We start from the raw sequence: 23,726 nt of genomic DNA, 5'->3' as shown, positions 1-23,726 counted from the left end.
GAACAGTCGTTGCTTGTTCGCGTCCGAGCCAGACGCGAAACGCGATATCCTCGCTCTCTCGAGTCGAGGCACGAAGATTTCGATGCGGCGCGACGTGGCCGGAACGCGAGAGGTCGGATTGTTTTCATCCGTTCGTAATGAAATTGTTGTGTTCGGGCGATATCAATTTGGCGCAATTATTCGTTAACTCTCGAGTCGCGTGGCTCGCGTGTCGTCGCGTTTAATGAAATTATATGGCATTAATATTTGCGCTATCGCGCTCGCATAATTACAAAAGTACACGGCGTTCCAATGTTTCGAAGTAAGTGTATCGAGCGAGCGCGAAATACGTAATTATTAGCATGAACGATGATTATTACTCGCCACGTAGGACCCGCGTGAGAACGCGATCGCTTGCGTGTCTTTAAACCGGGATTAACCTTTTGCGAAGTTTTGATGGATCACCTGGCATTACAAATTGCCCGCTTAATCCATCACCAAGTTCAGCAATTGCGGCAATTATTTTAGCGCTCGCGTACACCTCCTCGCCGTAGCTCGGCAACTCGAGCCACTTGGAATTGCGTGCACGCACGGCACGCCCGATTCACATCGCGCGCAGTGTTCATCCATCGCTTACCGAGAGAAGTGAAACGAACTTGAAGAAGCGCAAAATCACGGCTTTCGATGCGCGATTTTGACTCAAGGTTCTCGACGTACGCGGAATTACTCTTCTTTCGAACAAAATCATAGAATGCACTTCCGACTGATCCGTTTCTCTTCGTGCTTATGTTTCAGGTCCTTGATCCATCCCTGAAGTGGGTCTCTAACACGTTATAGTGCAGTCTGCGTAACGACCGTTCAACGTATGGCACTGCAATGAACAAGTGAGTGCGCGAATCGTTGATTTTTTAATCGTAGAATTCTCCAATTTTGTTCTATCTTTCGCTCTCACCTTCGTAACTTTACTCTTCTGTACCAGTACGTTGAGAGAAATTATAATTTATATTTTTAGCCTCAATTATTACTCTTTTTTAGCTTTAACTGTAAAAATAGCGCAATATGCATGTAAAATTGTTACCACTGATAATATAGTAACACTTACTTCTCCTGACTATAATTCTTTTACCACGGTGTGTGTACAGCGGTATTATAGTCACAAATACCAATTATTTTTCTCTCAGTGTACACTAGGCTCATGTATGCTACACTATTCCCTAGACGGAGTGTTATACGATTTTGAATCTTGGACATAATGCATAAAATTGAAAATCGCAAAAATAACTGATGATAGTAGCGTTATAATGGCTGTAATTATAATAGTTTCGACCTCGATGTGAAAGCGAAAAATCGCATAACGGTAAATAATTTCAGCGTCACACATATATTTTACAGCGGTAACAATATGCATGTAAGGTTATCACTGATATACCACTTGCTAGAAAAATGGTTCTCCCGACTGTTTTTGTAATTAGAGGGTATATTTGGCGGCGAAACTAACAATAATTTTCTGTCGGTGTACACGACGCCGACTCCGTACCATCCGAAGCGCTCTCGACTCCAACTGTAATAACGTGAGAGTTAATCTCGTTCGCTGAGACCTCGCGCTCGATCGGCCTCGTAGATTCCAATCGCCGAAGCGCGCGCGGGGCTGCGATTAATAAGTCCCGCGATCGGGCCGCGGTAAGGATGCCGCGAGCGGGACGTATTCTCCTCTCTTGCGATCGTAAGAAAACGCTCGTTTCTACGGTTACAATTACGATCGCGATCGTAAATCAGCTCGGTACGCGCGCGACGGAGCGTCGCGTCGTTCCGCCGTATTCTCGTCGCCGGAGGGCTCGCCGTCGCCTCGTATGACATAAACGTTATACGAGCGAGCGCGGTACTCTGTTGCCGCCGTGCGTGTACGACCGCGCGATATAGTTACCCGCATAGTTACAACCGAGCATTATCATTGCCGGTGCGCGTAATTGCCTCCACACACGCGCGATCACGAGACCGGGCCCCGTCGGGCCAGCACGCCCAACCAGGGTTGGTCTCGGACCTCAGGCAAGGTTAAACACCGTGTGTGCATATATGTGTGTCCACGAACTCGCTATATATTCAGTGTGTTATGCGTATATATATCTTATAATAGATTATTATAATTTACTTAATCGGCCTCGCGAAAGTTCGCGTGTATTCCTCGGAGACAAATTCCAATCCTTATTTAGACATGTTCGAAAATATTATACGCACGTGCGCTTAATAATAAATTAGTCCCCTCTACCCGAAAGTTTTGTAAGGAGGTAAAGGCCCCGATTTATTTTCGCAAATATGAATTTTCTCTCCGAGTCGGATCTTGAGAGTCTGAGAGACGCTTTAATTAAAAACACGTTTCGGGAATATCGTTCGTTCAAGGCCTTCCGCGATTTCGCCTGGCATCGTCCGTATGAGATCGTAAACGAGGAGAAGCAAAACACGATGGCAATGTAGAAAGAGAGAAGCCTTTGTTAAGCCGAGCGTCGCGTTATCGCCGGTCGTCGTTGCGACGAGTTACGATGTAACGCCGTTTTAAAACCCTCCTGCTGTCCCCTCGTCGTCGTCTCCCTCATCGTACTCTTTTTCCTCGCTTTTCGCGACGGGTCGTGCGTGCAACCGCCGTGAACGTTGTTTTGCCGGAACGTCGACGCGTTCCCTCCTTGAATCGCAACAAAGTCGGAAATCGCGATTCCGCTCGCGACTCTGTTCACGGATACGACGAAGCGCGTGTAAATACATCGTTGTTCCTTGCTTATCGTTAGTATGTGGAATCGCAAATTCTTCACCGGGAACCAGTCGTTAACACGCACGGTCGGTTCGTACCTTGCAATCGCGCGAATTACCATCGTAAGCTATCTCGTGCTTCGCTTTTTTCGAAAATTCGATGGCACTTCCGTGCTTCGAAACGCCCGCCATTTATGGTAAACGTTCCTTCGGAGAGAGGAAGAGAAAGAGGGTCACGGTGAGATACAGCCCCGCCATAAATCATTCTTCTTCGTCGCTACCGGAAACTTAAGTTTCCGACAGAAACCTATACAGCAATCGTAGACGGCGTGATGGTTTTTCGGATAGGAAGGGTTAATCCATCACCGGATCGAAAATAGCGAGTTCTGGATGGGCATCGGCAATGTGTGTCGTGGGCGCAGGGTGAGAGCAAGGAAGGGAGGGATGGTCGAAGAGGACCGCGGAATTGAATGCAGCGAGAAAGGGCGCGCGCCGGCCCGACAGAAATTGAAACGTTGTGCGGAAATTGAACGGCACAGGCGAAACCTTTCGGCCCGGTACCGACGCGGAAATGGAAGCGTCGCTTGTAAACTGAAAACCTTATCAATCAGCCCGGCATTTTTCGCGGCGCGGCCGAAGCCGTTTTCGAGCGTGAGAATCTTGCGGGGTCGTCGCGATTGTGCGCCGTCGTTTCGCACTTTCTTTCACGCGTCCATCGTCGCAAATATCGAGAGAGAATGGTACGTTTTAGAGTCCCTGTAATAAGAGTCCGGACACTGTATGTCTGATTTTTTATTAGTTCCGCCATGGTAGAGTTTACCTTCATGTGTGGGATATATGAAAAGATTGCTTTCCAGTAAGAAGCAAAAAGACACAAGTTTCTAGTTATATCACATATTATCCTTTTCTTTATCAAATGCAAAATAAACATATGATGACAACAAATGCTGGTATAATTAGACTTGTGTCTCTCGTTGGAGAGCGAAAGTTATCAGTTGAGTGATAACACAAGCAAAGATTTGCCATCTACGAAATCTACGAAGCGTGTTAAAAGAAATTCGTTTTTATTCGAAATTCGTGACCAATTATTAATTTATTTTGGTTTGCGTCTATCTTAGTAGTACATTTGAACAGTTCGCGTGTTATAGCTTGTGAACTCCCAGTCTTTTACATGGTGGCCACAGCGACGGTGTCCAATTTCTCATTATAGGGACTCGAGATTCGTTCTCCTTCCTCGTGCTGCGATGTGTTTTTCTCCTTACGAGTGTCTTTCGCGGATCGACAGATCATAACGTTGATGTGGCGTCGATCAAATTAACAGGCACCGTAAAGTCACTCGAAAATGGTGAATATCAATTTGGTGGGTGTCGTAAAATGAATAAGAAACGAACGCCGTCATCGATCGCACGCTCGATGAATGTCGGGCGTTTCGCTTACGGTCACGATCGTCGCGAAAGTAAAAGTCGCGGGGATAAAAGTTTCTTTTCGATTTAAATCTCCTGCGACTATCTTTCGCTTGCTGCTTCAGTTTCTTCTAAACACAGAGTTCCGGATACGATCTTTTGATACCAAGAGACTCCGTCCGTGACTTTCAGACATGCGCTTTCGCGAAATAATATTTCGTATGATTATAGCCGAGGGAGAGGAACGAGCGGGAAGAGATCGATCTCGCCGGAGTTAAATTGTTTTTCCGAGGAACTCCTCATTAATATTCCGTCTACTACGGGAAACGCGATTAAAGTCGATTTGTTTCGACGAATCAACGTGTTTGGCTCTTCTTCAAAATGACGCGGAGTGCGCGCTATTTTGCCAAGTGTAACAATATTTTGTCAACGTAACCAGGTGGAATGAATGCCGGACTAATCTCACACTGTCGAGCGATCGACCGAACCTGGAAGTCGGTGGATCCGATTACCGACGATTCGCCGGCGTTTGTGCGAGTTGCTCGCGCGATCCCGTGTCGTCTTACAATGCACGCTTCCTTCGTGCGACTTTAGCTCGCATTACTCCGGGACGGCGCGTGCTACCGGCGGCGATACGGACGCTTATCGCTGCGAAATTACGTCTCTTCGATATACACATCCCTTTTCGTCGCCGATGATCATGCGTACGATGCGCGCCAGCGGTACCTTTCGCTTCCGGCATGTACCTGTCGCGCGTCTAGACACGCGCCCATCGACACTGTTGATCGGAAAACCTTTCAGCCTTACATGTTCAACCGCTCGCACATGTGAAACACTTACCAGCTGTCAAATTGTCAAACGCAGCTCCGCCGTGTGACGCCCCCGTGTATCTAGACACTACGCGTCCGACCCGAAAACGCCTGAACCGAAATTGGAAGGCATCGATGACGCCCCGAGTGCAACCATCGTGACGTGGGAAATCGGCAGAGGTTTCTATGACATCAATATTGAACTTGCGCGTGGAAGGTTAATCCGCTATTTACAGTGCACGCGGCTTTACATCTCTCCACACGTATGGTCGATACTTTATACATGAAGAGTAGAGCAGGCTAGAGTGGAGTAGAGTAGAACAAGTCTGATAGATTTGTTTGCTAGAGGTTTCCTTCGGTACACAGTAATTTACACGAGTTTATAACAGGTGTATACGGTCATAAAAGACAAATAACACGCGAATATAAAGAATGAGAAGGGAAGAAAGGTATCACGATATATCCGAATTGAAATTTTAATCCTAGTTAAGTCTAATTTGGTCCCGTATTAACTGTTCAAAGATCTATTGTGCTCCTTTTGTGCTACAAACGATTACCGTTGCCGTAACTTGAAGACTTAATGTGGAATTAAAAATGTTGACTCTGGTAGCGTCGGACATTATCGCGACGGCTGTTGAAGATATGACCGCGCTCGACTCGTAACTGTCTCGGTTCTCGGGAGAATACGGATACCAATTAAGAGCCCAGCGCGTTTCCTGGGAAAAGCGCGGACCTTCCCGCTTATCCCACTCCGTTCCCACAGTCTCTCTCTTTTTCTCTTTCTCCGTTCTCCGGCGGATCGGCGCGCGAGGTAAGTTAAACAACTGGGGAGGAACTCGTTTGAATATAATGCCGGTCGTTACCGCGCGAAGGGATGGTTCATCGTCCCTTCGATCCTCCCGCGACAGATCCTCAGCGACGTCGAGGGTGCACACGCGTGAGTAAGCGTCGCGAGTTTCGCGAGAGTCACGTGCGGCTCGCAGTTAGGGAACTCCCATATTTGAAATTTCGGTTAACCCTGCAAATTCCGCCCAACTTAAAGTACCGATGGGGAGACTCGAGATGGAATATTATATAAATTATTGTCCTCCTTTGGTTCTACGGATGGTTATTCATTGCCGTTCTCCTCATATTGAAGCTCAAGGGAAAACTTGTTTAAGAATTATTTAACGTTCGACTATCTCGATATTATATCTGCGTTTAATTTTGATTTTCAGTTTCAAATAAGTAATTGTGTGATTTACCTGATTGCAGATAGAATATCCACGATAAGCAAGTGTTAAATGCAATAATTAATATGGGCAATTAACCCCTTGACATACAATGACGTCTCCCAGACGTCATTCATTTCATGTACCATTGTAGCTTTCGACGTCTCCGAGACGTCAAGAACTGTCTCCGGTGACGCCGTGCAGTATATTATTAGATTATTCAATTATTTCACTTGTGATTATTTAATTGTTTCACAAGCTTGCACATGACTGTTCATTGAGCAAAATTAAATACTATATTTTTCGGACGCATCAAATTCCGTTTTATTTGTATGTCAAGGGGTTAATAAGATTAATGTGTGATAACAATTTTCGTCTATCATATTTTTTTTCTTTTTATGTATTTGGAGATTTAAAGAGGATGAAAAGGGCGAAATTGTAAGGACAAAGATAGTAATACTGTGTCTATTGTGGTATAATGCTGTGCAGAGATTTAAATTTGAATTCGGTAAAATAACAATGATTCTTTAAATAGAAGTGAAAAGAAGTGAAAAGAAGAGATTGGCAAGGTCAAGATAGGACTTTCGCAATCCAAAAAGCATTGTTAAACATGCATAAGTCAGCACTTGTGAGACTTATGTTAAATTCTACAATTCGACTTTCGAGTATTTCCTTATTCTCGGTAAGTTTGTTAAACGTCCATTAAAGACAAAAACTATCCAATATAATATGATATAATAATTTTGTACAACTCGAAATATATGTCGCATCGTTCCTTTTCTATATTCCGTTTTGGATCCAATTTCTGTCAATAATCGTCAACATAGCCAGACATTCAATGTTGCCATGCAAGAGAAAGTACGAATTGCAGAAATGCGGTATTGATTAATAATTACATGATAATCAATCACGGTCGTGAAATGTTGCGGGCGAAATCTCCGTTATATGCCGCGCACGCGATCATCCGATAATTTTAACCGTCTCGAACGTCTGGAATATTTAGAGAACGTTGATTGTGTGCTTTTTTGGCTACTGTTTATACACGTCATTGATCGGCGGGCGACGACTGTTGACGATTGGCGTGAGGTGACTTTGTCTCTTTGGAAATACCGGTTGTTTGGTAGTCTTGCGCCTGTCCGTGAGTCATTATGTCTCGGGCCGGCGAATGACGCGCACACCGCGACGCGGAGTACGTATATCGGCGCGTTGTTTACAATTCTGGCGATTAAAATATTTCGTCAGCTTTCTTGATATTTCATCGAGCTCTCTCAGCATTATATCAGTTAACGCGTATCTTCGATAGTACGTTATCAGTATAATGTCAGCGCTATTAATGAATATCCTGTGTGCCACGATGCAGCAGCCGAGAATAGGATACTGGATCGTGAATGCAGGGCAGTGGACGTAAGAGGCTGGGGTGCGGGATTGATACATTATGTATTTCCAGGTGTGTTCATATCAAAATATCATTTATTATACAGAATATTTTCGATTTTAGCGGGTGTTTGACAAACTTTGAATGAGAAGATACCGGAGTCAAAATTTAAAACCAACGTTTATATAGTCTTTTATTATTTGATAATTTATATCTTTGTGAAACTCTGAGATAAATCTATACTTATTTTATACAATGAGAAATATTGATCGAAACAGCTGAATGACGGTCCAAGAATATGGTTCTGCAATTATGTTCAATCAAACATCGTAAGCAATTTACAAGTATGAGTATCGGTCTTGAAATCTAATATAAGTCTCGCAAATACCGACACACAACTGCTATATTTGTCCTTGCAACTCTTACTTTTCAACTTCATTTGAATCATCAAATCTTATCTAAATTTCCCTTGCCAATAGAAGAAAACACTAAAGAGATTATGAGATGGAAATGTTTATCCTCATTTTTACGTAATAAGTATATTTATCCATTAATTTTTATTAAATGATTTAATATTTCCTCAGCATAAATGGTTAAGTTTCAGCATGAGAAAATGACAATAAGTGTGTGTATATGTGTGTGGACGTACATAACAAAACTTCTAATATTATATCTTGAAATTTTCCATTAATTTTTCAATTTCGACAGAATTTTCAGTGTTAACGCAAAACGAAAATTTCGACTCGGAACTTTCCGTAAAACGGCGATCACTAATCACGCGTTATTTTTTCACAGTTTTTGCAATTTCTCTCGTCCTCAAGTTTCACATTTGCCTTCTATAAGATACGCTTATAAAATTATGAATATAAAACACGAAGAAAACGGTCGACTTTCTCTCAAGATATTTTATGTAACGTTCACAAGAACGTTTTTTGGCAATCCCAGAGACTCTGTAATTTCAACGGTCCGTTAATGGACGGTTAAAAAAAAAGAAAAAAAAGAATACTTATCGAGACGTAATCGGCCTCATAAGCGTCATTTTGCAAAGTCGCGATAAAAAAGCACCGGCTAGACAGAGGCTTTGAAAATAAGCTTACGTCCGCAAAATTCCGCGTTCCCCTTAATATATATCTCGTTATCGCGCGCATGCCGCGCGCTCGCTCGCTCGCTCGTTTCTCTCCGGCTCGACCAATCTTCGTCCCACCTTCCGTCCGTGACAGGTCCGCAACAGTTTGCCACTTACACCGCCTTCCGCTCCCTCGGCTATAACCTTCTCTCATTAACGTCCGTTACTTCGCACTCGATTCCGCACCCGGAACCACCTCGGGCTCGCCTTTCTCCTATTATTTCGCCGGATTACAAGGCAAGGATGTACGAGAACGCCGACATAGCAATGGTTCTTTTATCTCTCGATACGACGCCGGAGATACAGGACCGAGCGGTTCCGCGCGAATATACCTGTCTCCATGAGAAATAGAGATCCTTACGTAGGAAAGTCGAGTAGATTTCTCACGCGTGATGTTACAGTTTTTCTGTCTCTTGGTTGTGCAGGAATGCGATTAAAATTTCGTTAAAACGAGGCCATCGATCGAAATGTCGATCGACGAAAATGTCTTCGTTCTCCGGGAGCTTCCAAACGTGCTTGCAACCTTGTCCCATAAACACATTTGGTAATGGTATATATGTGTGTATGTACATGTCTTCTTGTTCATGCGTCACCACTGTTTTCTCGGCCCGGCACGAACCAGTGACCCACTGACCCACATACGAGACACTTATTTCGAAGAGCGTGTCAACGGCTTTGGAAAGCTACGAAATGGCTTAATGGAATCGATCTAAAATCGCTTCGGTACTTTCTTAACTCAAACTCGGTTTAATCGAAGATTGCAATTCATAATCATTATTCTTGTCATATCGCGGAAACGTCCCAAACTAGAATTCAACTTTCCATCTCGGATCCCTCAAGAGTCCTTTTATTCGTCGGGTTTTGCTGAGAAAAGGATCCTCGTCATTGGTATGACGAACTTTGTCGATACAAAGCATAGTTTATTATCGTACAATGACGACCGAGCTTTATGGGAGAAACGCGTCCCGTGATATTTCGTATAATTCAAGACTAATTATCGTTCAGCTGTCAGACTTGCGTTATTTCACATTTCTTTCATAAAAGTAGATAAAAAAATATTACAGCGGATAATGAATATATTTCCGTACGGTGTAATAAAATATTTCCACACCGTATTATTTCAAATTTTCGCACGCAACGCGGAACAGGCTGGTATTTATTCAACGGCCGAGTGCAACGCGATGCGATGGAAGATTAACGAGCAAATGCGCGGCGATTGGTATCGATCACGCTCGCGTTGCCGCACCGGAAACGAGGTGTCGCCGAACGAGCGGACGAACAAACGATATTCAGCCGATGATTTACGATTATCGTTGTAACGGCCGTACGACGTAACCAAGTCGCACCTGCGTGCCATAGCGCGGCGTTGTACATCTTTAGTGGGTCAGCACGCCGCGATCGATATCATCACCTTGCCGAGACGAGCGTGCACCGGCGATCCGACCTACTGACCTACCGAGCGGCAGGTCGCCGTGAACGAGGATATCAGATGTACAACTCGATTACCGAGCGCTGCTTCGATCGATCACGCGAGGGAAATGAGATGAAAGAAAAATAGGCGGACCACGCAGATGGGCCGGGAACAGGACGAACCGTTTCGACTTCGCGGAGCGGAGAAGCGACGCAAATGTGTCAGCGGTAAAAGCGCTCGGCGACACGGGCTAATTGATCGCGGATGGAGGATGCGACGAGAGTTGTACAGTCGATGGGATATGGCTCGGAGGCAAGAAGCGGCTCGCGCGTAGAGATCATCGTCGGCGAGCGACCGGCGCTTTGTCACGTTGACGAACACGCGGGAACGGATCCGTGTGACGAGGTCGGCTGGATCCGAGAATAACGCGCTCTCCCGCATTGCGGAAACCATGGTTTCGTCGGGACGTCGCGCGAATGACTCCGCCACGAGCAGCGCGGCGTTCTCTTCTTCCCGCGCGCGCGTCTAATTGAGAGAGATAGGTGGCGATCGACGCGCGAGGAATGCGACGGCTCTCTCGAGGAAAGTCATCGCGATATCGATCGTCGACTTCGTTGCGAACTTCGCGCGCGTTCAATCTCGAGCGACGCGGCTGTTATTTTTCCGCAGATCGGGACCGCTTTCCGCAAGAAATTCGAGTTTCCCTCTTCGGCACCGAGAAAATTAAATTGGTTGAATGTAACGTAACATTAAACAAACCGTTTTGTCGAAAGAAAACGGAATTTCTGCTTATAAGAACCGAACTTAGTTCGTAGGGACCTCACAGTTTGGTTTCTTTCAACGGAAGCGCATTCCTTTCGTCGCGTTAATTCGGCCAATTTTCTTTCTCGGTGCAGAAGGACATTGTGAACTCTATTTTTTTTTTTGCGGAAGCTTTCTCGATCTACGAAAGATAACAGCCGTGTCGCAATTCGTCACGTTAATTCAATCAATCTTTTTTCTCTGCTCGCTGTAGACGCGAGTGCCTAGCTACTCTGTAAATTCAACATTGCCGAGAGAACTCGGTTATATCTCCTTACGCTTGATCTTCTCTTTTTAACGTGACGTCTCTCAGACATTTATATTTCTCAAGGGGATCCCGGGAATATAGATATCCGCATTAGACCATTGCGGTTAACTGCATCGAATCTTCTGGGACGTGATAAATAAATGCGTTGCCTGCTTCCTCCGGTGATCGCCAGAGCTAACGTCGCTCTATATAAACGCTTCCTCGGCTAAAATTGATATCGACAGACGTGGGTAGAGGAGGAGGAGGAGTGCTTCTCGTGTTCTTGGCAGCTCGTTAGGGAGTTTAATCTAATTGCGATGGTTTTCCACAGCGAGATCGCGTAGTCAGATGTACGCGGGATTAATTAGGCTCAGGGATTAGGTTCGCGTCGAAGCCGTCGGCGCGAGAAAGGGTCCATCCGCCGAGTGAAAAGTTTCCTTCCGGTCGCGTCTCCTTTGTTATTATGAAACGATACACCGTCGGATAAAGCGACATAAGGAAATCACGCGCGTTCACTCAAGTCGCGCCGCTTCTAATGCATCACTCAAGGATGACTCGAACTCGCTTTACGCCATTACGCTCTTGTTTTATCGTTTCGGCTTTTACGATCGTGAAAGTCAATTTCGCCGGAAGCTTACGGTCTGTTTATGAGCGAATATATGCTGTAAACGCCGGGAAGACTCCATTGTCGCGTATATACGTACACGCGCGCCGATAAATCCATCCTCGGGACCTTCGCGAGGAAACATAAGAACTTTATTCCGTGATAAATTTCCACGTTATCCTGTACGCAAGAAATGTGTGTTGAATGTGCGCGAGTAAAAACCAAAAGCGCAGGATATGTGTTTCCGTGGCGGGCTAATTCGCGTTACGTTTCAACGTCGACCGGTCGACGTTAAACTCGCGGAATATCGCCGAAACAAAACCGATTTGTATTTCGTATTTTTGCGCGAAAATAACCGATAACGAATGCGCGATGTGTACACACGAGCGCACACATGCGTACACAAACGTTGCGTGTATCTGTCCGCGTGCGTGCGCAAGTATTACTGCACGAGAATGCGAATCACGGAGTGGAATCGCGCGGAAAATCGTGCCGACATTGCCCAGGCAATCCCATTACGGTCGGCACGTCAATTCGATCCTGTCCTTTACCTGTTTCCTCTCCTTGCATTTCCCCGCCGTCTCCCGCGCGGTCGCTCAACTACTCGATTTCCACAAATGCGAGTTTTATGAATAACGAATAAATGGTATCGCTAATCGAACCGTAATCAAGGGTATTATAACGGGATAATAATTTTCAGAGCCGTTGCGCCGCACCGTACTCTTCACTTCTCTCTCTCTCTCTCTCTCTCTCTCTTTGTTTTTCTCTATTTTCCTGCCGTTCTCTCTCTCCCCATTTTACATGAACGAGCGAAAGCACAGCGGTGTTTTACGGCATGGTATTATTTTCAATAATTGCTAGGAAGATGTAATTAAATTGATTACCTTCGGGCTATCTATCTGCGCGAAAATACGTGAAAATAATGAAGCTAGTGATCATTTTAAGTTGGCTTTATTTGTCGCAGCTTCCGATTCGTAACGGAAGAAAACAGTACGTGTCAATTTGCTCGAAATGACATTTACTCCCATTTCAGATTGCAACACATCCGGGATAAAAAGCATTGAAAAATTGTGTATCGAAAAAAGATCGTCGAGAGATCCGTCACGCTCCCGCTCTGCTGCGGATATTTTTTGAACCGCCGGAAAATACAAACGCAAAAGTGCGACTAACTCGTGACAATTTTCATCTCATCGATTTCAAATTACAACGCAACGTCGCGAGGCGTTATAAGTAGAATCGAGTTTTCTTTTTTATCTCTGCAAACCGGCGCTTCAGCCGTCAATTTAATAGAATGAATAAAAAGCGCGCGGAACGGTCGATCTTTTTCGTCATTTTCGCCGATTCGACAGAAATATCTCGCCGCAGACGTCCCGTTGATAATGTAGCGATGGCTTCATGTGCATCAGTGTGATCAACATTTCGATTTAATTTCGGTTACGGCCGAACATTCGTTTTAGACTTTAGCCGAAATTGGAAAAGGTAATTTCGGTCGGTCACTAATGTGCGTTGAACTTTATTAGGCCACTCGGAAGAAAGTGGAGCGCGGTATGCGATAGTCCGCCGCATCCGGGGGATCGAGCGAGCGCACTCTCCGGTTCCGGAGAGCCGCCGTTGTAAAACGCGGTTTTCGAACGGTTTCGGAATTTACAGGCCACAGCACCGATCGTCGGCATACAGGGATTTTCCAATATTAATAAACGCTCGTCGGGAAAGCGCTCCGGATAATGGAGCGCTCATTTCATACGTTATTAGCAGCGGCGTGCGGAAATTTCGACGTGGCTGATACCACCGCCCTCGCGGGCGTCGCCACCATTATTCCGCGACAGCGGTCGGAGCTAAGATTTCGCCGATTTTTTTCACCCACTCGCGCGATGTTTCACCGCCGCGTTAACCGTCATTACCCTGAACGCGATCGTGTCAGTTTGACGTTTACATTTCACTCGCGCCGAGACTCACCGTCGTCGATTTGTTAAGTCGGACGAGAATCGAAAAAGCGTCTCATCCTCGGGAAATCGATCGCCTCTCCACGTGCGCGCGTCGCGTTTATCCGAGGGACGGGCTACCCCGGGTAAAGTTCAGCCTCCCCTCCGAGAGATTGTACTTCGTGAAAAGATCGAGCCCGCATCCCGTTCGAGGGTTTACTCGCGTTTTCCCGGCTCCCTAAGAGCGCTCCTGCGGGAAAATCCTGACGGGACGCGATATGGATACTCGTCGCGTAGGCCGGGCGCGAAATGAGCCGGAGCACGCGGCAGGAATAATATTAATCTCGGCCAAGACGAAGGGTGAGCGAGCGAGCGATCCATACTTCTTTTCGTTTCTCGTTNGGGGGGGGGGGGGGGGGGGGGGGGGGGGGGCGGGAGAGGCGAATACGACGACTCGGAAAGCATTCGAGACGTAAGAAAGAAACGGAATATCACTCCTGCGAGAGCGGTCCCGGTGGGGGACGAGGAGGTATCGATCGGTCGATAGGTAGGCGCTTAGAGAGAGAGAGAGAGAGAGAGAGGATTCGTTGCCTCTATGCAGAACGAACGGAACGAATGGAGAGAGCCAGTCGAAAGCACACGCGGTTATCTCGAGCACGTGGTTATTGAAAGGCACTTTATGGTTCTTGCCCGCCAATATCGAAGTTTTCGTCGGCGGCCTCTGCGAGATCGGTGCGTGATTCGACGAAGACCCGTCTCTATTCTCCGTCGAAATTAAACTCCGCGAATACCGAGCGCGCTGCTATATTACATCGATCCGTGAGAGATATTCTTATCCTCCGCGATAANGGGGGGGGGGGGGGGGGGAGGGGGAGGGCGTTAAAGCATCGCGAACGATTGCAAGGAGGACAAGTGTTGAGATACGACCGCGGGCACAAAAGAAACGTGAGTCGACGTTTCTCGGCATCATTGTCGGGCGAAAATAAGTGAAGCGTTGAATTTCGATAGCGCGAATTTAGAGCGCTGTGGAAAGCAATATGAATTGTTCTGGTAAATTCCAGATCTAATTTCATGCGGAAAAGTGTCACCGGGCTGCGTTCAATTGTCGGTAATTGTCAAAATGGTGTAATTGAAGTTCGGTGTGATCTTCGAGTGAAAATAGTTTCACCTCAAAACGGGTTTCAGTAGAAAAGCAAAACCTTGGATGAAAACAATAAAATTGTATTAAAAGCAAGAATTACAACATAATTTTACTTATTTGTAATATTAGATCTCGATGTGATTGTGTTTCGGTTAATTCGAGTAAATTTCAAAGAAAAAACTCAGTGATATAATCGCAGGTATCAAACGCGTTGAATTTCAGGAGTGACTTTAGGAAACTTTGGGGATCGTTTTAGGCAAGTCGAGCGCCGGCAATATTTTCCAGCGGTTTTCCGAGCTTTCGTAATCGAACGAGCTCTGCAATCCTCTCGTTCGTGAAAACGCGCCTCGGAGGGCGCGGGACGGGCTTATTAAAATACCGATCTGAGAGAATGCGGGGCCACTGGCCGTCAGCCAGCTCTCGAAATAATGCCGATTTGCAGCGGCGTCGGGGCTCATTCGGCTCGCGACTACCGACGGTAGCAAACCGCAAAGCCGACCGCAACGGAATAACGAAGCTGCCTCGCTCGTTACTCTCGACCGGACGTCGCGCGTGTTCTACACAATCTTACGTGTAAGATTCCGTGAAAGCGCCGAGCTTCCAGCGAGATTAGATAGGAACTGTAATATTGCTAATCTCTCAGTAAGTTACGCACGGCTCTGAGTAACGATATTCGATCGCCGGTGATATTACACGTTTATTCGATTAAATATGTTGGCACATATTACGCTCGAATTAAAGGTATGTTCGATAATAACGTGTAAGAAGATAATTGCTTCAGCAGTTATTAGCTTGCAAAAGTTAGTCGCCACCTTGTCACGGCTGGTGTCTTGCGCATTAATATTGCGCTTTGCATAAATACATATGCACTACGAGCTGACTTTCTCGTTTTCCATCGAGCTAACAATCAGCTCGCCTTTTCACGGGAGCGGAAATTCTCGTGAGCGCGAGCAGGAAAGTGAACGCCGTTTTTCTTCTCTCCCTAATAAACCGCGCGCTGTTTGAGCGTCGCGAGAAGGCCGTCTCGTAGCGAGCTGCGAATTCGATCCTCGACGCAACAAAAAGCCGGTAAAACACGCTCGCGTAAATTCGCGCGGCAATTCTGCTTTCGTCGACATCGCCCGTCGTCGTCGTCGCACTTTTATCCGCGGGAAAGCGGAGTCGTCTCAACGCCGTTGTGAATGCGGCCGGCGCGGCGGAACGGGAAAGGAGAACGCGAAAAGCGGAAGGAGAGTAGGAAAACAAAGGGAAACGCGGGCGCGACCGCGAGCTCCGGGAAGGGAAGGAGAGTACGCGGCGGAATTCGTACGAGGCCAGGGGGCTACGCGTTTTACATTACGCGGAAATTCTATTCCCGTGCGCAAGTAAATCCTGGAACTCGATATCGACGAAACTCGCGGGAGGAGGAGGGGTGAGAAGGAGAGCAGTGAGACGGTTTGGGCAAATAATGGAATTTACGGTAATCTCTTCTGACGCGGCCAATGGCCGATTATTAGCCGGCCGGCTGCTGCAGGTGGCGCTTCAATACAGTTTTATCTGCCGACGCGCATGAATCGCGGGATTCCTGTCGCGAGTTTCTCGCGATTCGAGAGCCGCTCCATTTCTCAACCGGCCCCGTGAGTTTGCGTTTACGATTGTGATAGAGAGAGGGAGAGAGATATCGAGAAACGTGCGGGAATTCGAAAAGTAATTTAACGCGTGTCCTTCAGCGCCGGTAAAGGACGGATCTTTCTTTCACTCTCGAATAAAAATGTGAAATTTTCCCCGCTTAACGTGACGTTTGATCTCGCGATAGCACGCCGGTGACACTGCGAAGTCCACCCACCGCCGCTGGAAAGCGCCAGTTCGCTGATTCAACGCGCCTCGATTTCCCGGCATCGCGTGCCGCCTTGCACACGTAAGCGTTAATAATTCTCGTTATTGATGTGCTCGCGTGCTCGCGCCAGTATGTAACACGTGGGCACGTCCCGGCGGATTTGCCTGGGCCGGGGGAATTTTTATCGCGTCCCGAGGATTGGAGATAAGAGAGCGATACGCTGGCCTTCGATTAGAAGCGGTCGGTCGTCGCGACACAGAATGATACATCACATCGCGATAGATCGGTCGGTCGATACCACATGGAAAGACGCGCACAATCGTTCCGTTGGACCTCGGACGCGGACGTTTCGCGCGTGTACAACGCACGCGAAATGAAGACTCTTTTGGAAGATTTGCGAATCGAGCGAGGTGAAGGTAAGCGAGGGGAAGGAAGAAAGAAATAATTCATGCAGTTTCCCGCTCTCGTGGGAATCAATGTGAGAGCGCGGAAGCGCTTTAATCACCGCGGTGATTTGCATTCCCGGACTTAATGACGCGGCCGGCTAATTGAAGGAACGAATGGGAATGTAAGCGATATATTACGAAAAATTATGCGTCGAAGAGCTGTTGCGCACATTTTTCTTATCTTATCTCTCTCGGAAGCTCTTCTCGATTGCACTTGGTTATGTTTACACGTCAACATAAATCGATCGAAATATCATGTGACGCGTAACGTTTGGAAAATGAGAGAGGGGAGAAAGAAAATATAAAAAAAAAAAAGTACAACCTCTCGAATCATTCGCCCTTTCGAGATGACACGGCGGCACTGATCTTGGGCGGCGAGATGGAACACACGCGCTACTATCGGCACCGGCAGGCCAACGAAATTAATCCCTGGGCGATCGCGCGTTTCCACGATAATATCTAATCGAGGCCGGCTGTCCTTCGGCGACGGTCGCGGAACGATTGAGCGCGCGCGCCGCCGCCGCAGCCTAACCGCGTTAATTACGGGCCAGACGATTTCAATCGACTCTCTCGTCACGCTCCGGAGGAAACGAGGTTCACGGAAGGCTTGGAGGAGGTATTCACGCGTGTGTGGGTGCGAGCTCGTTTTACCGAAGGCGGCGTAACGTGTGACGTCAGTAAGTGTCATAGGATAGGAGAAGTTACCGCGTACTCGACGAGCTCGGTGAAATCTCGTAACGGTAAGAGAATGTCTGTTTCGTCCGTTGGAAGAAGTGTGTAAGATATTTCTGACGCAACACCGGTATTCCGGTGTTACGTGTCTGATTGATTCCACATCCAACGTCGGACACAGTTGTAGAGTATTTAAACGCGCTACCGTTCCCGTTACCAACCTCCGCGCAAGAATCTTTCGGTTTTTTTTTTATCGGCGGGTCGTGAGAGAATTCGGAATCGCCCGGGGCTGGACTTTTCACTTCCCCGCGGAGGAAAGAAAGTGAAATTTGGTTATCCGGCGTAATTGCGGGAGCCCGGATTCGATCACTTGTTGCGTATCGCGATTCTAACGCGGGCCCGGTCGTCCCCGTTCCCACGAAGTTTCGTCGCGTAGGCTTTCCCCTCTCGACGGCAGTCGAACCTCCGCGTGAGACGTCGATCGGCAGAGCCAGCCGCACTGTCTCTCGCGAGAGAGGGAGAGAGAGTGTATTCTTAGACGGTCGGCGAAATCGGCGAGTAGCCGTTACACGGCGGTGCATAAATAACCGGTGACGTCAGCTGCGTGGAACCGTGGGACGCACATAGTTTCCTCTCGAACGTGCGCGTGCTCCTTCGCCTCTCTCGTGTTTGAGAAGTCGATCGGGCTCCTCGTGAGCGTGGAAAATTCACGTTTCGGATCCTCCTCGAAGTCGCGAAATTTTCGTATTCTTCGCACTGGAACCGATTCGTCTGAGGGAGGCAAACGGCGTATCGATCGCCTGAAATAAATATAATCGCTCTCGCCGGCGGTTTATTATGCAATGCGAGCGTAGGTCGGAGCTTCCCTGGTATGACGTAATAAGTCGGGCGCGTGTTGCATCTCAGGCGACCTTCCGCGGGATTTATTCCGCGAAATCGGGGATATTGCCTTACGGAGGGCGGGCGTGACGCGCCGCCAATGGAGGTGGAGAAGAAGATGAAGGAGGAAGAGGACGGGTAACTTCTAACGAGCTGCGGAGCGCCCCGTGCGCGATTTTCGAGAGGGAAATATTCTCCGTTCTCCGTGACTTCGCCCGAGGGTTCCTCCGCCTCCTTAACCCCTCGCTTTCTCTCTTTCTACTCTACCCGCCTGCCGGCAGTCTCACTTCCCTCCGTCGGAAGAACGTCGGGACCGATCCAATCTTCCCTCTCGTATCGTCCTCGACTTGATTTCCTCCCTCTTCGTCTACCCCCGCGCGATCTGTCAGCGTACCCGATTATTAACAGTCGTCTCCTCGTTAAATCGACTTTTCACTTGCTCTACCGTCGCGACCTCTCGGCGATTTTCCTTGAATTTTCGTCGATCTTCTCGGCAAACGCGCTCCCTTTTCGCAACTAGCGAATCGGATTAAAAACGAGTCACTGGCGGGTGCAACGATTTAATCGAAATTCGACGTGCGTAACGCCTGCTGGCACACTTTGATCTTTAATTTCTGGTCCCGTGTGCGATGATGATCAATGTCGACCCCGTGAGAAGCCGCCACGGTTGCTCGGTGAAACGATTCGATACGTGTGCGCAATCGCAAGTCTGATTATCGCCGGAGGTTCCTCTTGCGAAATAATGAATCATTACGACGGATCTCCGTATAAGGAGTGGAAATTCAATTTACCCAAGAAAATAGATATAAAGACGGATAAGCGCAGAAAGATAGATAAAGTTAATAAACGCGTGCTTCTCTCTCGGCTGTTTCTCTCCTTTCTTCGCATATTGCTTTCGTGTACGAACGAGCAATGTCCGCCACGGAACGTCGTCGTGTATGGGATCAGCGGTGGGTCGCGCGGTTCTTTGTAACCGGGATTACATCGCGATTTCATTCGATAAGTTTGCTTAATGGACGATCAACAGGAATCTCGTTGCCTCGAGTTCCATCTCCAGCGCGAAACTTTTTAATTAAAAGGATAGAAATGCCGCGGTATACTTTCCGGCGATGGGCAGGAAAGGAGCGGGAAGGGAGAAAGAGCGAGATTTGAGGAGGACAGCGGAGAAGTTCGCGGGAATATTCAGATATTCAAGCCGTCGTAATGCACCCTCGGCTGAATTTATTTACAGAATACAAAAGCGCGAGGTAACGCTGTGTCGCGTTGCGTCGCGCGCGTGTCTCGTAAACGCGGACAAACATTCGTAATTCACGCGTTTGTCAGCGTTCCTCGCTGACAAAAACTGCGCAACGCTGGACCGGATAAACATTTGACATTTTAACAGTTTTCAACGATTTAACGTTTCAATGAAAGCGCCGCGCTACCACGGGGCGAATTATACGCCGGAACTGTGGAACACAGCACGCGACACCTGAAGTGCAAACGACCAATTCTTTCCCTCCCTCGATTCCGCTCTGAAGCTAAAAATTCTCGCGGAATTTCGTGAAAAGGAAACGTGTACAAAAGAGACGTACTTGATGAAGATGATGTGCGAATTCCCTCTCGCCTTGAAACGCGTGGCGCGATAATGCGTATCAATGCATCGACGGCGCAATCCGCGGCGCGGGTCTAGAGTTGCTGCGAAAACAAATCGATAACGAGTTTCGTGTCCGAAATAAACGTACCACAGCGCTACAGCTGTAACAGGTAACTAATTTGCGCTCGAGCCGCGGAGTAATTAATGCCGGCCGCTGTGGTGCTCCTTCCTTCTCTCTCTCTCTCTCTCTCTCTCTCAAATCGCCAATAGATTCGACGACGGTTCATCACTTTGCCTCTCGCGGTCCCGCGACGATGCGACGTAAATTTGTAAATTTATCGATCCGTCTCGATATAAGTAGTCTTTTCTTCGTCTCTTGCCAGAAAAAACATTTTCCAATTGTGTTTTTATGACCATAAGGCTCAGGCATAATGAGAAGAACAAGGAATCAAGAATTAAATACATAGAGTTAGAAATAACATATTAAGAATTAGCTGTACTTAACATAATAAAAAGAATAAGATACAGGAATGTTTTAAAACGAGATCACAACTTCTATCATTTTCTTAATAATTATCGATTGATTAAAACTGATTTTTATTTGTATATCGATGATCATCATAAGCATACAAATTATAAGGAATAGAATTTCGACAATGTTTCTAATTCTAATTCTCTATTCCTTTGTTGTGGATTGAAACATGTCTATCCACATGTGAAATTTAATTCCTTGTTCTTTATTCCTTTCATTATGTCTAATAAGTCTCTTAATCTTTTATCGAATCCTTTTAACTCGCAGTTATCGACGCGACTATGTGCTGTTTAGATCCTTGGAAAACATCACTCGGGAGGTATAAAATTACGAGTATTTGAACTTCCAATACGGTGCCGTCGACTGTGTGTTAGATGAAAATCGTATATTAATTCGTCACGAAGTTCCAGCGTCGTGCATCGGCGAAGACGAGATAACAATTGAATTATTCCCCCTTCAGTCGGTCTTTCTCTCACACGGTGCTTCGCACCGACAACAACTCCGACGACGACAAGGACAGGTGTATTTACGCGCGTATGCAATCTATTAAGTATTACCTAATCGTACGCGCTAGAGTCAAGAATAGAGCGGCACGAGGTCGAGTGATGTCACGCGTTCGATGTTCTTCAAGTTCGTGAGCAACGTGTCGCAACATGCCTTTCGAAAATTTTGCCTCAATCGGTGCTGGTAATGAACGGGGATAATGAATAATTAACGCTTTCATTCCTGAGCCGAGAGAAACGGGTGGAAAATAGAGGAAAAAATCGCGGAGTGAAGTTTTGGCGTATTCATGTTGCACATTCAGTGCTTAATATACGTGATCGTTCGACTTCGTGTTTTATTTGATTCTCACTTCGCGCACGTTGTTATTTCAGTTCGAATTATAAGACGGGGGCGTGCACTTGGCGCTAAATATGCCGTATCGGAACACGATGGTCGATACGTCGTAAATTTTTCGCCGCTTGTGAAATCTTCTTCATCCTCTGTCCCATCCTCGCTTCCGACGGATTAGAATTCCCTTCGAAGAGAGAGAGAGAGAGAGAGAGAGAGAGATAGTTCGCGATTCAACCCGGATCAGACGGCGCAATCGTAAATCCCGTGGTACCTGTGGATCCTCGAGTGGAACCAATTAGCGGCGGGTCCGTCGGCCGTCGCGCGTTCTCGTTTCTACCCGTTTCCGACGGAGGAGTCCGACGTGGTTCGTTATCGTCGAGTTGAATTCGCGCGGAGTCGCGCTCCTCTCTCGCTTCCCCGTTTACGAGAAGCCGGGAGAAAGGGGGAGAGGAGAGGGCGGGCGCGGCTGGTGTGCCCGCCGGCGAACTCGCAAACGGCCGATGCGTTTCCCCGGAAATCCCTCAAAGGGACCGTCGTTGCACCGGTAGACGGGTCAATTAGCGAGCGCAGGGAGATGGACCGACCCCTTTCAACAACAACGACGACGACGACGACGGTATAATTGCGATTTGTTAATTGCAAAAACGACGTCGCGGACAGGCTCGCGAGCAAGTAGCTTGTCGTCATGCCCTTTGGCGAGGCATTACGCGGCTTTGCCGACCGAACGATAGTACACTCGCGCACGACTTCTACGGTTGCGATTCGCGTTAACGAACAAACCGAACTCTTTTCATCCGTAAACGAATCGGACGTGTTCTGCGATACGGAGTCCTTCGCGTACATATTTAATCTGTGCGTGTTCGCACAAAAACACACGTGCGCCCACCTGCCGGATTACCTCGAAGTAGATCGAGTTACGTTGAGGCGTTAAACTTGCCTCGGGATTCGTTATCTCGAAGGTGGCATTGTTTATGCGAGTTGGCGCGCAGCTCGAGCCCGTGACCCGATTATGCGATTCTTCGTCCCGTCTCTTTCTCTTTAAACTGTGTTTTCTCGCGGATTATAAAAGTTCCCAGCCGGAGAGAACGGCGAACCGCGCTGCGCCGCGGGGCTCTGTCGATGAGATAGTCTCGCGGTCTTATTACGCGCGTCGCCTCGGGAATTCTAAATGCAATATCTGTTATCGACTTGCAGATTAATCCGACAGTCGTGCGCTAAAGTATTAAGGGCCCGCGGGCCGAACCTCCAAATTCCCACCGTTGATTCTCGTTCGTTCGAAGGAGGATTTTGATATCCGATTTCGGCCCGTAAGTAAGACGACTAATAAGTTCGCGAAGCGGTCCGATATTTTCGCACGCTGAACTTTCGTAATTAATCGAGCGCGGCGAAAGAACGGGCTGTGGAAATAGGTGGCTAAAAGCAGCCGCGACCATTTCACTACTCGCTCCCCCTTCTCCCCAACTCCGCTCGTCCGCGCCATTTCTCACTCCGCGACCCCAGACCGACCTCACCCTCGCCGTATTTCATCTCACTTTCTCGTTACTTCCGCTTATCCGCAATGTGCGTTCTTACCCGTTAAATTACGCTCGCGTGTTCCAGCGGAATTTAACGGGACGGAAGAGGGGATGCGCGAGAATTAAAACTCACGAATGTAACCGAAAGTCTATAAATGATATTTATCCGCTCGGGAGAAACGCCGACGTGTTCTACGTTTCGCGTAAGCTCGAATTTCGCTCCGGCGAAATCGAATTTCGCTTACGGCCAGCCGCCGTCACCGGGACATTCCTTTTTCGGCGAGCAGCGATTTTTAAAATATTCAGAAAAGTCAACGTGGTCGTCCTCGCCGTCGTGTCGAAATGGAAGAGGTTCGCCGCACTTTCCGCGGGACATATATGCGAGGCTGAGTCAGCGAGAGCGGGTTTGTTCCGAGGACATTTAAATTTATTCGGAGAAACGACGCAGGAGAGAGCGGGAAAAACGGGGGGAACGCGAATCGAGGTGCGCGAGGGGATCCTCTGCGCTCGCGTTGAACGCGAGTCATCTTCTTACATCTCCTAATCGAATCACTCGACGTGATCTAATTTCCTCGAACGACCAACCGACCAACCAACCAACAGACCGACCGACCGACCGACCGACGACCTGAGTCACGATCGCACGTATGTACCGCCATTTCCCATAATTGCAACGAGGAAACTGT

At 47.5% G+C, this 23,726-nt stretch overlaps 1 protein-coding gene across 5 annotated transcripts in view; it reads left to right on the top strand.

Annotated features, from left to right (window-relative positions):
• The window catches only part of LOC106741985, a 184,906-nt gene that overhangs the window by 76,458 nt on the left and 84,722 nt on the right, over positions 1–23,726 (top strand). For all 5 annotated transcript variants that reach the window (XM_014614491.1, XM_014614490.1, XM_014614489.1 and 2 more), the window contains one exon: positions 775–863. The gene's annotated coding sequence lies outside the window, so the exon portion shown is untranslated. The remainder of the gene's footprint in view (positions 1–774; positions 864–23,726) is intronic.

Source organism: Dinoponera quadriceps, unplaced genomic scaffold, assembly GCF_001313825.1.
Source record: "Dinoponera quadriceps isolate SergipeBrazil2010 unplaced genomic scaffold, ASM131382v1 scaffold696, whole genome shotgun sequence".
Lineage (NCBI taxonomy): Eukaryota > Metazoa > Arthropoda > Insecta > Hymenoptera > Formicidae > Dinoponera > Dinoponera quadriceps.
The sequence above is the reverse complement of the archived record's forward strand: the minus strand, read 5'-3'. Positions and strand labels throughout refer to the sequence as shown.